We start from the raw sequence: 14,341 nt of genomic DNA on the forward strand, positions 1-14,341 counted from the left end.
AGACTTTGCTCGCCGTGCTGCCTGAGTGATGGCAACACAAAATGGCGGCGGAGCATAAAATGGCGGCGGAGCACAAAATGGCGGGTCGATTCGATCGCGATCAGAAATCGAAGTTCCTCAAAGAGAGCAGACAAAACATGGCCAATGTACAAGAAAGCTGTTTCTTTTTTTGGGTGGGAGTTTTATAGAGCGCAAACTCGACCCGAAGATATCAGAGCGCTTTACATGAGCACCAGTTGCGTTACAGATGGACACATTCATTTTTTTTGTTAGGCAGATACAGTGATTTCCCCAGAAACACAGAATGTTGAGCGGGCCTGCCGAGATTCAAGCCCGATTCCCTAGCTTCGAGGTCAACCGCTCTAGCCGTTAGGCCATGACTGCAGAAAGAAACAAGATGTGTAACCCTAGAATGTTTATATTCTCTCATTCTACATTTGTACCCTTTAAGACACTGAGCCACACAAAGTTTGTGATGAAAGGTATGGCTAGGAGACTGATCTGTTTGAAGTTTTTGTACTTCTAGCAATCAGAACAGTAATTCAGTGAGGAATAAACATTCTACCATCCAAAGCTAAGGGTTTGATATTTGAGAATCTCTGGTAAGAGACCACACATAACTACATGGCCAATGTTTCCTTGACACATCTGAATCACAGGGGAATAACTGCAAACAAATATTACCACAATAACATATCAAACTGAAGAATAAGTTGGCTCAGATAGGGCTGTCACAAAACACCATCATAAGTTGTTTTATCACAGAATATGACTACATTAAAGAATTGGCAATTGCTAAATAACCAGCAGGGATCGCTGATCTGCAGTGGTGGCTGGTGACATTTGAAAGTGGTGGGGCGTAAAAAAAGGGTCTAAATGTGTTTTGTGTCATAGCGAGCCTGATTGACTAAAAGGGAACTGCAGGACCCTCACGCCAAGGAAATTTTGAAGAACAAAAAAAAAAGGCCCAAAGGATGCAGGTTAAACCACATTTCAGAAAGCAAGAATATTTATAAAAGTAGGTAGGATATGTAGACTTGAAATAATTAAACACATTTAAAACTGTCCCATATCGTGCTTCATTCCTGCTTGCACCCGTGCCATCCATTTAGCCTGACTGCATTATTTTAAAAGAATAGGGAACATTGGCGTTAGCCGCCTGACCTTATTGCCAAAGAAAGATGAACTATATGTCACCTCAGGTCTCCAGTAGGGCCAAAGATTGGGTGGCGAAAACAGTGACCAAGTCTCCATAACCACACTCTCTCAGATGCATTGAATTAGTTATATAGCGCCACTCATACCAGTGCAGGGTGTCTGAGCACTTTGCATCACACGCATATTACACACAGACATTCAATCATACATGTGTAAATCACTGTGTAGGAAATGTTACGTAAGCCAAAGGACTAAAAGTGTAGGAGTCACATGTCATCCATACTGGTAGGCAGCATAGTTTAAGAGTGCTTGGTGTGGAGAAGCACAAACTCAGAGTCGAAAAAGAAACAGCATAGTTGGGAGTTTTCTTTAATAATAAGAATCGATTTCTAGCCAAATTAACCCTTTTTGCAACATTGATCAATGTTCTGTACTTTGCAGCGTGTATGCAGTTCTAGGATGAAAGTTAATACCTCACTATTCTATATTAGGACTAAGGACTTTAAATTATACATTGCAAGTAACCTGCTGATCGGTTAACATCTGTAATCTACATGGTACACGTTCTCTGCAGCAGGCATATTAACCCTCTGCACTAACTTCACCTAAGTCAAAACCACAACTATACAAAATGCTGATCTTTCTCTCCAGGAAGATAATTAATCACACGAGTTATCTTGACATTTATGTGAGGCCTGGTAATTGCGGGGTGAAAGAAACGCTGCAGCAGGTGCTTCAAAGGCATAATAAACTTTCAAACACGGCGCCCCCAGGATTCCAGCACCCGGTGCGGTGGCACCGATCGCACCGCACTAAAGCCGGCCCTGACTGGCATTGATACGGCACCGGAGGGTCTAAAATAGTAATGAATGTACATAACTATTTTAGGCCTAAGGAGGGCCTAAAATAGTTTTGTACATTCATAACTTCACAGTAACGGCCGGCATGATGGGGGTGGGGGTCGTCACGGGGGGGGTGGAGGCGGGTGGGTAAATGAAAGAATATTATAAAACACTTACCATCCTTGTCCTGCAACATCTTCTGGATGCGTTCCAACTCCCGCTCCGTCCTGCAACACCGCAGCTTCTGGATGCATCCAAACTGCCGCTCCCGCCGTCCTGAAGCTCTCGTCGTCATGTCGTCATGAATGAAAGGCAGCCTCCCTCCCTCCGCTCTGCCAATCACAACGCTGAGGCGCAGTAGAGAGCGCCCCAGCCGGGACCATTTTCGCTATGTAGAGTGGGCGCCGTGGGCGGTGCTGCTCGAGGGCATGGGGGGAGTGGCTTGCCCAGTGTTGTGCATACGGACTGTTTGATCGGCCCCAGGGCCGGCCAAACAGTCCCTATGCACAACACTGGGCAAGCCACTCCCCCCTGCCCTCAAGCAGGACCGCCCACCCCCGATCAGGCACATCTGCTTTCTCGCAGTGCGAGAAGGCAGAAACATAAATGGTAGTTATTACCATTTATGTTTCTGCCTTCTCGCACTGCGAGAAAGCAGGAGGGCGGCGCCCAAACGCCCGTATGGAGGAGCCGCCACTGCTGATCTGTAAGACTTCGCTATCCTAAAGATTAAACCATTTGCCAGCAATTTCACCAAGAAGTTGATAACCTTCTCTGAATGAGCATATGGGATCCAAACTCTGCTCATTACGCCAATATGCCAACCAAAATCAAGTGGAAGCATATCTTGTTTTTTGCACCCGTGGCCCAAAGTTGGTTGTTGCAATGAGAAGCCTTTAATGGAATGCCAGGGACTTTCCATCATTCACAGACATTTTCGTGTCCATGATATGAAGATGTCCTGATTCAATCAATGAGTTAAACTGTGTTTAAGGATTCACCAGAATCAGAGGTTGCTAAGGCAGGAGAATTGTTATGGGGATTACATTTAGTCTCCCTTTTAGTTTTCCCTTCTAATTTAGCATCTTTTTAAGATGGTGGTTTGAACATGATTTTCACTAACACGACAAAATGCCACTCAGTCATTTATTATAGTTAGACATTGTTGTTTTGTAGTCTGCACTGTTAGTTTCAGGAACACATGCTAGAACGCAATGTCCTTGCTTTATTTTGTGCATGTAGGAGACAACTCTTTTACCCAGATTACGTAAAGATGTTTTCTTCGTCTCCTGCAGAATAAGATAAGGCCCGTGTGTTACTATTCAGACAGCGTCAGTTTTGAATAGAAGCAGGAGACATTTTACACCAGAGTTATGATGAATGCTGCAGAGAGCTGTGAATGGGATGCAGCTCCACAGGCCCTGACATTCATTCTAATAAGGAAGATAACTGCGCAAGCAGAGAAATATATATGCTTAAACACTCATTCGGAGTGCATTCATTAATGCACTGAGGTCAGCTTCCTGAGGCATTAAACCAAAGTATGGGGTTAGATGATTCCAACTGGATCTGCCAGAAAGGTACTCCCACAACGCTCTCACTAGTGTAGGAGAATTAGTGATAGACAGAGTAGTTGCTTGAGTGTGCCCAAGGCTCCTTTATTGCCTTTATGCAGAGACGTCCCTGGTAATAAGGGTTTATTATTCTCAGGTTTAATGGGAAGTACCTGTTTATTTTTGGAGGTTCTTAAAGCTTGGTCTTTTAAAAGGATAGTCCCCTGTAGTGTTTCCTTTCTGCAGGTTCCATTCATCATTATGACAGCGCAACCAGAGAATATTGCTGTTAATTGTAGACCAAAGCGGTACAAAAGAGGGTGGTGATGGACGGAGCATCAGAACCAATGAAAAACACTCACATCCAGTCAACAGATCCGGGTTTGATCCATCACCGTTCTTTAGCCCACTCTGCCACCCCAGTTCAGACATGGCCATATGCAAATCAGTCTGACCCTGTGCCTCATGGGAACAGTCCAGCCCGAACTGCCAAGCCATGCCTTCCCTGGACCGGAAACAAGCTTCCTAGGACCGGTTTCTGGCATTTCAGCCGTTTTCAGCCAGGCTTGCTTGAATCCAGTGGCAAAGTGAGCAAGGGAATCACGTCTGAGCATACCCTGCCAACTTATAGCGAACAAAGCGGTACAAAAGAGGGTGGTGATGGACGGAGCATCAGAACCAATCAAACACTCACACCCAGCCAACAGATCTGGGTTTGATCCATCACCGTTCTTTAGCCCACTCTGCCACCCCAGTTCAGACATGGCCATATGCAAATCAGTCTGACCCTGTGCCTCATGGGAACAGTCCAGCCCGAACTGCCAAGCCATGCCTTAATTGTAGACCAGCAAAAACAGCTCCATTTAAATAGATATGGGCTTGTCAATGGCAATGGACATGTTACCTTCACGGTTGAGGATCTCAAAGACTATTGTTGTGAAATGTTTTATTTCTGGGTTAATTTTCCTGCAGTCGATGCAAATTCACAGACATTGCACATATATACTGAGGCTGCAGTTCCAGCTGCATATAGTCCTTATCACTATTTAGAAATCCCATTAACATTCCAGGAATAACACAATTGATTCCAAGGCACCCTCCCAAATACCCATCAGAATGTAAGACTGGGCCCTCTCAGTAATGATAGGGTGACCTGGCTGCTTGTAGCAGGCTATACAACATTTCTGAATGCAAATCAATTAACACAGCAAGAACAGCTTGCTCTGTTAAACCATTTGGTTAGACTGTATGTGATGTCTGATGCAGTTCATAATGCTTACCTTAAACACTGCCCCTGCACAGTTAGCTGTGACTGCAAATAGTCCAATTACCATTAATGTTAATATGGGTAAGATCCAAGCCAAATGTGATGAGATTGCGTTTTGGATAGCGTAAAAAATGAATCAGCTTGTGGCGTTATTTCCCCATACGGGACCACAAGAAAAGTTTAGAATTCTCACTATGCGTCTTCCACTTGGTATGGTTCCCCCAGTGGAGGAGTGTAAAATGTAGGGTTGCTTCCATCTACACCATTACTCATGGTACTTCTTCAATTTCTGTTTTGGCTGAAGTGTTTAAACAAATTCAGACTGAACATGAAGCAGCCCCTGCCCTAGATATGCGGATGAAACTAATTGGCAACTTTACCACAGTGTCCTCAAGTGTTTTAAGTAATATTCCGGGGCGAGGCAGCTTCTTTGATGATGCGCCAATGGCTTGCTTTAGTTCCCGCTGTAGATCCGGAACGTGAGCTGCCTAAAATAATTTCTGAAACCTATTCTTATATAGGTCGAGCTAGTTTGGAAACCAGGACTAATAAGCCACAAATTAAAGGCAAGTTAGAAGCCAATACTGGCAGGCAGACACCTGAGTCTTCTAAAAAAACGCTGGGATAAAAATAAAAAAAACATTAGAACTAAAATACGGTCTGGATCTCAAAAATCGGAGTCTTCCGGGAACCATTTTAATTTGCATGACCTCGATAAAATTAAAGAGTCTGATAGGTTTCAGTATTCTGATACATGTCCTTCTCGTTCCTTGCAGGACTCTCCAGACAAGAAATCAGAGAGACAGGGTTGAAGCGATCGCAGCCCGGCGGAGTACAGATGGACTCACAACGCTCCTCTGACATCAGTATAAAAGAGGAAGAGAAACTTCCACAACAAAAAACGCAATTTAAAAAGAGGTGGCGGGAATTTCTGCAAATGCCACAAATGCTCAAAACTCTTCCTCGGAACAAGATGTGGGCGAGCACTCTTCTTGACAGTGCAGCAGAGGCCACAATAGTTCACCTGACTCTTCGAGGGTGTCTGGTGGCAAAATCCAGTGATGACTATGTACAGGTTGAAACTCCAGATCAGCGGCTTAGCCCTCTGGCTAGAATTTATGATTTGGAGTTTGTTCGAAATGTTCCACAAGGGAAAGATGTAATAATGCCTTTCTTTTCCGTTCTTGTCCTGGGAGAGGTGAAAGCAGCATATGCTGCAGAATGGGCTCTTGTGCAGGCCCCAGATTTATATTGTAATCAAGCGGATTGGGATAAAGGCTCATGTTATCACTTTATACCTATAAGGTTCAGTCCTCAGATGCAAGCACAATATCCTATTAAACATGAAGCTAAGTACCCAGTTAGGGAGATTCTATCACAATTAGAACATAAAGGTGTGCTTGAGCCTTATGTCTTCCCTATGAAAAATCCGTTATTTCCAGTACTTAAACCTGATCATTCTTATCGTATAGTCTTGTACTATCGAAATTTAAATAGTCACACACTGACTTTTTCTGTACAGAATTCCCACGAGCTTGATAAATAATCTAGTTTGTACAAAATACAAAACTAGATTGGACATTTCCAGTGTTTTTTTCTGTCAAAATGTGGCACCTGAAGGACGGAATTTGACTGCTTTCTCTGCATTGGAAGCAAAACGAAGACTGTCGACTCCCAAAGGGCCGTAAGAACAGTCCAGGTATGTTTAGTTCCCGGGTTATGTCAGTTTTACAAGAAATTGACTCAAAAGCATTGTCTTACATTGATGACATTTACATCATGGACAATCATTTACAGGTGCATTTGGCCAGAGTGTATCAAATTATTCCGGGGTTCACTAAATATGGCTAGAAATGTACATTTCAGAAGACTAAAATTGCCTTTGTCTGAGTCCTATTTTTAGGGTATGAGTTATCTAGTGAAGGGAAAAGTCTGGCATCGCATTTCTTAGAAAAATGTGCTTTATTGCAACCACCTAATGATTAACAAACGCTTCAATCGCTTTTGGGATTTCTGAATTTTGGTAGACTATACATACCAAATTCTGAACAACAAGTTAGACCATTGTAATATTTAATTTGTCCTGATTTTTCCAATAAGCATTGGACTGCTGAACATTTTTGTATTCTCCAAAATTTACAAGCAGACAAGCTTGAGTCTATACCCTTACATATACATGTTAACTCTCCTAATTTAGTAATCCACATAATTGTGGGTTCTAGAGATTACAAATATGTTTTATTTAATGAAGGAGAAACATTGCGGATTGCTTATAAATCATATTCAAATTAGATTATGTTTGTCACCCTAATTTGAGAACACAGGAATATCTCTAGTATGAACACGGGATACCTCATGTCTAGTGAAATTTTGCCTCTAGATGAATATGCTTTTTTTATAATCTATACTGATGGTTCAGCCCAGCTGGTGGCGGGTGCAAAGTGCAAGTACTCAGGTGCATATGCTGCAGTTAAGGGTGTGGTGAAGGATGGAGTTTTCCAGGCACAAAGAACTTATAGAAAAACTTGAGGTGACTGTACCGCTTAGCTGGTTGAATTAAAAGATTCAGAATTCCACACACTTATAGCGTGTGAATCCTATTAGTGCGTCACGTCCTTTAGCGACAATTTACCTTATTAGCGCTTGAATGGATTCGAGTTTTGAAAGGAAATTCTTTCACGCATAAGCTTCTTTGGGGGAAAGTGAGAGCTCTGAAGATGCTTTGCCATGGGCTCATGTGATCCAAACATTAAGTCATCAACATGTTGGTATACATGTTGCAGGGAATTCATTGGCTGATGAAGTTGCCCATGTGGCTGTTTAGACTGTATTTGGGGCTGCAATTATTTGTTCACATACGAGAATAGATGATGACATAATGGCAGCGGTCACAGCCTTGGCTAGTGGCGAGCCCTCACCTAAAGGCTATTCGGCGAAGAACTATTTATTGAGTGCTCAAAATGTTCTCTTTGCCCGTATTACCGGGGTGGATGATCAAGTGATACCCAACCAGGACTGCAGGTTAGTGTTAATAATAGCAGCTCATGAGGGTTTGGCATCTACCCATGCAGGTGTGGCGGTTACTGTTTCTTTATTGCTGAAACGATACAGGTGGTAGGGTTTTTATCAGCAGACCAGAAAATGTGTACTTTGCTGTGATATTTGTCAACAAATTAAAGGGTCCAACCACAAACACCGCTTTTAGTTTCAAATAAACATTACAATGTGTCTATTTAGATCATTGTAGCCCAGTTCATACAGATGGTGCCTTCAAATATATCCTAGTTGCAGTTGATTCTTGTTCTCAATTTCTATGGGTGTGGCCAGAGTGATCGCTGACTCCCAAACTGTTGTTAAGGTTTTGCAAGTCTTTATCGGTTACATATGCAGTAGCACTCGGACCAGGGCCTGGCTTTCACCTCTAAGGCATACCAGGACAGTATGGGCACCCTGGGTGTTGCTGTGCATTATACCGTCCCCTATCATCCTTAGGGAAATTCAGTAGTGGAACGGAAAAACTGTGACTTACAGCAGTCCTTAACAGCTACAGTATTAGATTCAGGACGCAGTTGGATTCATCACCTGTATGATGTACATAGAACTTGTTTGACACCTGCAAGCCATCCTCCTCCTCCAACATTGAGAAGCAATGAAGGCAGCATTGGCGGGTGTTAAAATCCCCTAAGATTAACGTGTCATAATAGGCTTGTCTTCCTTCCCCATAACTTTCCAGAAAATCCTCTAAGGCTAGAAGATGTTTGGTCTCATGAGTTCTGGAGAAGGAATTTTAAAAATGTACCATTAACAAAGTGGGGAGATTCTTTCCTGACAGTTCCACTGCTAGCACATGGGGTGAACGGGAGTCAATCAATTTGGCTTGGTAGGAAATTTTAAGAGTGAACATTAAAAGAAGACCCCTCCTAGCTCTACCCATGTTCGACGGGATTGCATGTTTGCAGAATGAAATAAAGCCATCCAGATAGAAACAATCATTGGGCTGCCACGTTTCTTGTAAAGCAATGATATGATGTGTAGCAAGAAACTGTTCCCTAGATTTATCGCCCTTCTTTGACCTAAGGCCAGCTATATTCCAGGACAATACCTTCGTTGGAGCATCGTCTGGGATAGCTGAGGTAGGGATGGGATTTGGAGGGTTAACCAGCAGGAGTTTGAATATGGGAGCAGGTACAGTTGGCTCGGTAAGAGCCTTAGATGGCGGCTTCTTAGCCTGTGATGTCCCTGCCACCATCACTAGTCAGTCGTTTGCGTCAAGCCCCTGGGGGTTAGCTAGCAGTAGGTATCAATTTGTTAAAGATAATATAGGGTTCAAGTTTCTATCTTGAGGGGATTGAACCAGCTTAAACGGCAACTGCCATTCGCGACTTGCAAGGGGATGTTTAAAAGGATAAAAAGACTGTAGGGAGACTGTTCTAATTTTAGTTTTGGTGACATTCTTGTATTGGCAACCTACTTGCGCTTTAGCCTGCGTGGAGTGTCTAAAGTTAATAATTATGCAGACCCCCTCAACGTTTTTCCTAGTCTCATGGCCAATCCAGCCCACTCTTCTGGCCATGATGATGTCAGGAGATATATTAGAGTCATTGATCACATTATTAGTACACCAGTGAGTGGTCTTGTGGATAAGGTCCAAGGAAGTTTCCTGAATGCCCAATGTGAGTGGAGGAAGCCCCAATAAAACAGCAACTCAAGGCGCTGATTGGGGAGGGAGATCAAGTGTACATTTGTTTTCAATCATTTAAAAAAAAAAATTTGTTTTTATTTGCATTCATCATCATCGTAACATCCTCATATTTTGGCATATATTACATGGTTACTAACTGCATGCTGCCCGTAAATTTCAGAGTAGTTATCTATTCCAAACATAGTATTACATATTGTTATCTGGGCAGCCATTTACAGTTTCTCGTGGCATATCAACAATTACTGCATACTAGTACCTATGTTGCTCATCCATCCCCAACAACATAACTACTTCCCCTTCCCACCCCTACCCCACCCTCCAGTGTGCTCCACTTCAGTGTACAATTTCCAATGTAATCTAATCTATAGGTATTTTGCCTAAAATATGCCATCTCTGTGGGATGACCTCCATCCCCATGGTATCTGCTACTCTCCCTGTCTATAGCACTTCCAATCCCCGCGTCCCCCCCACAGCCCCCAATGGTCCGCCGTCTAGAGGAGGGTCTGGTTCATCTTCCAGGTCTCTGTCGGTCCTGCGCAATGCCTCAACTAGCGCCTCCCAGGCCCGCGCCATTTCCAACATCTTTTCCTTCTGCAACCTATGCGCCAGCCGTAGTTTAATCACGCTTTCGCTCGCTGCCCACTTAAGAAGTTCATGCTTCCATCTCTGCACCCTAGGCCCCTGGTTGTGTTTCCAATGGCTGGTTATGTCCCTTTTAGCTAATATCGGTCCCAAATCTATAAATTTGCTGGTCACTTTGTTGTGTTTTGTATGCGGAAACCAATGCAATAAACGCACCCCCATGTCTTTGTTAAGTTTTCGCTCCGTTACCAACTCCAGTGCCGTAATTACTTCTCCCCAATATACTGTCAGATTCAGGCAGGACCACAGCCTATGCCGAAAGTCTGCACCTTCTGTCCCACATCTAGGGCAGCCAGCCGTTTCCACCCTAAAGATCTGCTTAATATGCTTCGGGGTCATATATGCCCTATGTAACACGTAAAATTGTATTAGCTGGAACCTAGCGTTCCGTGTACTCTTCCATGCTCTTTCCACTAGTTTAGGCCAAGTAGCTTCCGGGATGTCCCTCTCTAAGTCTTGCTCCCACTTCCCTTTTAGTCGATCCATCGGTTGCCTCCCCTCTTGTTCCATTCTCCTATTAAGGCATGTGATGGCCTTAAACGTGCCAGCCGCCATAGCTACATATTGGCTGGTTAATGACGTCTCTGGTTCTGTTAGCCCTGTCTTCCACCTGCGTTGGATAGCCGCCACCAGTGCCGCGTGTAATAAGTAGTGTCCCCGCGGCAGGTCATATCTGTCTCGTAAACTCGAGAACGGCAGTAAGGCACCGTCTTCATAGAGGTCGCCCACCATAAATACTCCCTTCTCCTTCCAATCCCCCAGAGCTGACCAGTCTCCTCTGTGGGGTAACGCTGTGCACGCCCCTATCGGGAGCTCGGGCGAGTAGGGGTGCTCCACGCCATGCTTTTTATGACTCCTAACCCAGCAACGCTGCAGCGTTCTCCCTTCATTCGTAATGGTGTCTCTACGCAGCTTCTGCCCCAGCAAGATATAGGAGAGCACATGCCGTGGCATCCAGCAGTTGTTGCCTGGGTATGGCCCTCGAAACGTCGCTGCCACTGCCTGTGTGAGCCACTGGAGCTGGGCTGCCAGATAGTACCTTTCAAAGTCAGGCGCTGCCCAACCTCCCGCCGCCCTGGGGCGCATCATTGTATCCAGAACAACCCGTCTCCTACCATTCCCCCATAAGAAATCTCCCACCATCGCTTTTAGCTGCCGGAACATCGCCCCAGGTATCCATATTGGGAGGGTCCTAAAATAGTATAGCAGTCTCGGTAACACTACCATTTTTAACAATGCCACCCTCCCTGCTACCGACATCTTCAGGGTGGTCCAGAACTCCATACTCCCCTTGACTCCTCGGATTGCCCGACTAATGTTGCCTTCCAGGAGCCCGTCCTGAGTATGATAAATGAGTATTCCCAAATAGGGCAGGCACTGTGCCTCCCATCGGACCCCTTGCACCTGGGGCGGCGCCGGCAGGTTCGGTCTCACCGGGAATAGACAAGTCTTCAACCAATTGACACGCAGCCCCGATCTATTCCCATATCCGGTCAGCAACTGTTTCGCCGCTGTTAGAGCCTCTCCGGTGTCCTCCAAAAACATTAATAGATCGTCTGCATACAGCGAGATGTATTGCACATCCTCCTGCAGTGCTAGGCCCCGGTATTGCTCTCCCGTGCGCGCTAGCATGGCTAATGGTTCTATTGCTATTGCAAATAGCAGCGGGGAGAGAGAGCAGCCCTGTCTCGTCCCTCGCTCTACGTTACACGTCCGAGAGATTGTCGTGCCTGTTCGCACTCTAGCCGTGGCCTCATTATAGAGGATCCGCGTCCATCTCGCATAGTCTTCCCCTATTCCCATTTTCCCCATCACATAATATAAAAAAGACCATTCTAGGCTATCAAAGGCCTTTTCAATATCTACAGCCAGCACCGCTGCTCCCGTTTTAGTGTCTCGCTGTTCCTCTAAGACACGCAGGAGGCGTCTAATATTGCCGGCCGTATTTCGTTTGGGGATAAACCCCCCCTGATCCCCGTGGACTAGGGATGTCATATAAGGGAGCAGTCGCGTCGGCAGTATCCTGGTTAATATTTTATAATCCACCGTTAACATTGACAGCGGCCTATACACTGCTAGCTCAGCGGGGTCTTTGCCTGGTTTTAGAATGGGAATTATAATGGCCTCCCGGGTCGTGGTTGGCAGTGTTCCCGCCATCCAGGCATGTTTATACAGTGCTTGCAGCCGGGGCGCCAGTATGTCTACAAAAGTGGCATAGAACTCTATTGGTAGCCCATCAACTCCCGGGGTCTTATTTCGGGCCATGTGCTTAATTGCTGACCGGATTTCGCCTAACGATATCTCTTGTCCCAATGCTAGTGAGTGTTCCAACTGGGGCCAAACCAACCCACCAAAATAACTCTCCATTTCTTCAGCATCTGCTGCCCCCATGCTACGATACAGCGTTGCATAATAGCACGTGAACATATCGTTTATTCCCCGTTGGGTATATTCCATCGTAGCTGCCGAAGTCCGAAGCCCCAAGATTGGCGTTCCTCTATTATAAGGAGCTTACCCGTTTTGTCCCCCTCGTCATGCATTCGCGCATTATATGCTTTATAATCAAACGCCCTGAGCCTCTCAACTTGCCGCGCTACTTCCTCTCTCGCTCCCATCACCTCTTTTTGATCCCTCTCCAATGTATGACTACGCCTCTCTGCTTCTCGCAACCGCTCGTCCGCCCTTTGTATATCATCTAGTAAGGTTTTCCGTACCCCCACCTTCTTAGAAATACATATCCCTCAGACCACTGACTTGAATGCCTCCCATTCTATCGCTATTGTTGTCGCTGTATTTTCATTCTCATTAAAATAGTGGGTGATCCCCTGTTGGAGCTCTTCCCGTAATACTGGGTTTTCTAGTATTTCAGGGCACAATCTCCAAGTTGGAATCAACGCCCGCTCTTTGTGCCATCCCAAGTGGATCAGCAGGGGGTTATGATCTGACAATGTTTTGGCCAAGTATTCACTGTGTTGCACTTTAATACAGACATCAGACGTTCCCAGCATCGCATCCAACCTAACATGCAAATCATGCAGACCAGAATAATATGAATAATCTCGCTCTTGCTGGTGCTGCTCCCGCCATATATCTACTAAGTTCCAATTGGACTGCCATCTCCGCCTCTTATCCGCAAGTCTCGCACTCGCCGACTCAGGCAGTGGTGGGTGAGACCTGTCTATGGTTACATCCAGCACAGAGTTGAAATCACCCCCCAAACGCAGCGAGCCCGGCGTGTGCGCAGCCATGGCTCCAGACAGGCGGTCAAAGAAACTTCCTTGTTCAACATTTGGAGCGTATATACTCCCTATCATGACATCCCTCTGCCAACGTGAGGTGCGTCTCTTGTAAGAGAGCAACATGTGCTCCCCTGCGCACCAAGTAGGCATGCACCTGATGGCGCCTGGCAATAGTGTGGAGTCCCCGGACATTCCAGGTTATGCACTTAAAGGCAGAGATGGAGGCCATTATCTTATCTCCTATCCCCATCTATCTTCAGCGTCATCTGGAGCACACTGGTTCCCCTTTGATATCCTTGAACAAAACTAAACACACCCCAACTCCCCCTCCCCAGGACAGATGCCCCAAACTGAACACCCATCCAAACTAATGAAGTAACCAGAGTGCTCAGACCCCCAAGGAATCTCAAACACCCTATAACAATGGGGGTTGGCGCAAAGGTCCAAAGAGGCCCAGTTTGCCCCGCACCCGCCGAAACCCAGCCTTTAGTAAGCTATGCCCTCCCCATCCAGCAATATACAGACCATTTCAGCAGGAGTCAGCCTCAAATGTTCAGGAGTAGCTAATCACAAGTCCACCAGCTCATCAGCCGTCCTCGCCGTCACATGTGGCAGCTGCACACTGTCCGCCTGTGAAGCATCTGTGTCCGATCCGTCTGTGCCCAGCTCCGATTCCCCTTTGTCACTCTGCGAATCCATCCCTGTCTTGGATAGCGCCGCTACCGCCTCTACCGCTGCTGATCTCTCCTTTTCCGCTTGTCGCAACGTCGGCCGTGGAGATCTCGTTCGTCGACTCCAATACTTTGGAGTCGGATTAGGGCATACTGCAGTCCCTCTTCACGCAGCGCCTTTTTGACCGCCAGGTATGATGCTCTTTTGCGTTGAACTTCCCATGTATAGTCCGGGAATATTGTTACAGAAGCATTGTCCACTTTGTA

The 14,341-nt window shown here is 45.6% G+C and overlaps 1 pseudogene across 1 annotated transcript in view; it reads left to right on the plus strand.

Annotated features, from left to right (window-relative positions):
- Window positions 1-5,574: 5,574 nt before the first annotated feature.
- Window positions 5,575-14,341, plus strand: part of LOC146808634 (NACHT, LRR and PYD domains-containing protein 3-like) — an 852,065-nt pseudogene continuing 843,298 nt past the window's right edge. The window contains exon 1 of the transcript XR_014968038.1: window positions 5,575-6,073. The product of XR_014968038.1 is annotated as an NACHT, LRR and PYD domains-containing protein 3-like (transcript). The remainder of the gene's footprint in view (window positions 6,074-14,341) is intronic.

The sequence above is a fragment of the Triturus cristatus genome, chromosome 8, assembly GCF_964204655.1.
Source record: "Triturus cristatus chromosome 8, aTriCri1.1, whole genome shotgun sequence".
NCBI lineage: Eukaryota > Metazoa > Chordata > Amphibia > Caudata > Salamandridae > Triturus > Triturus cristatus.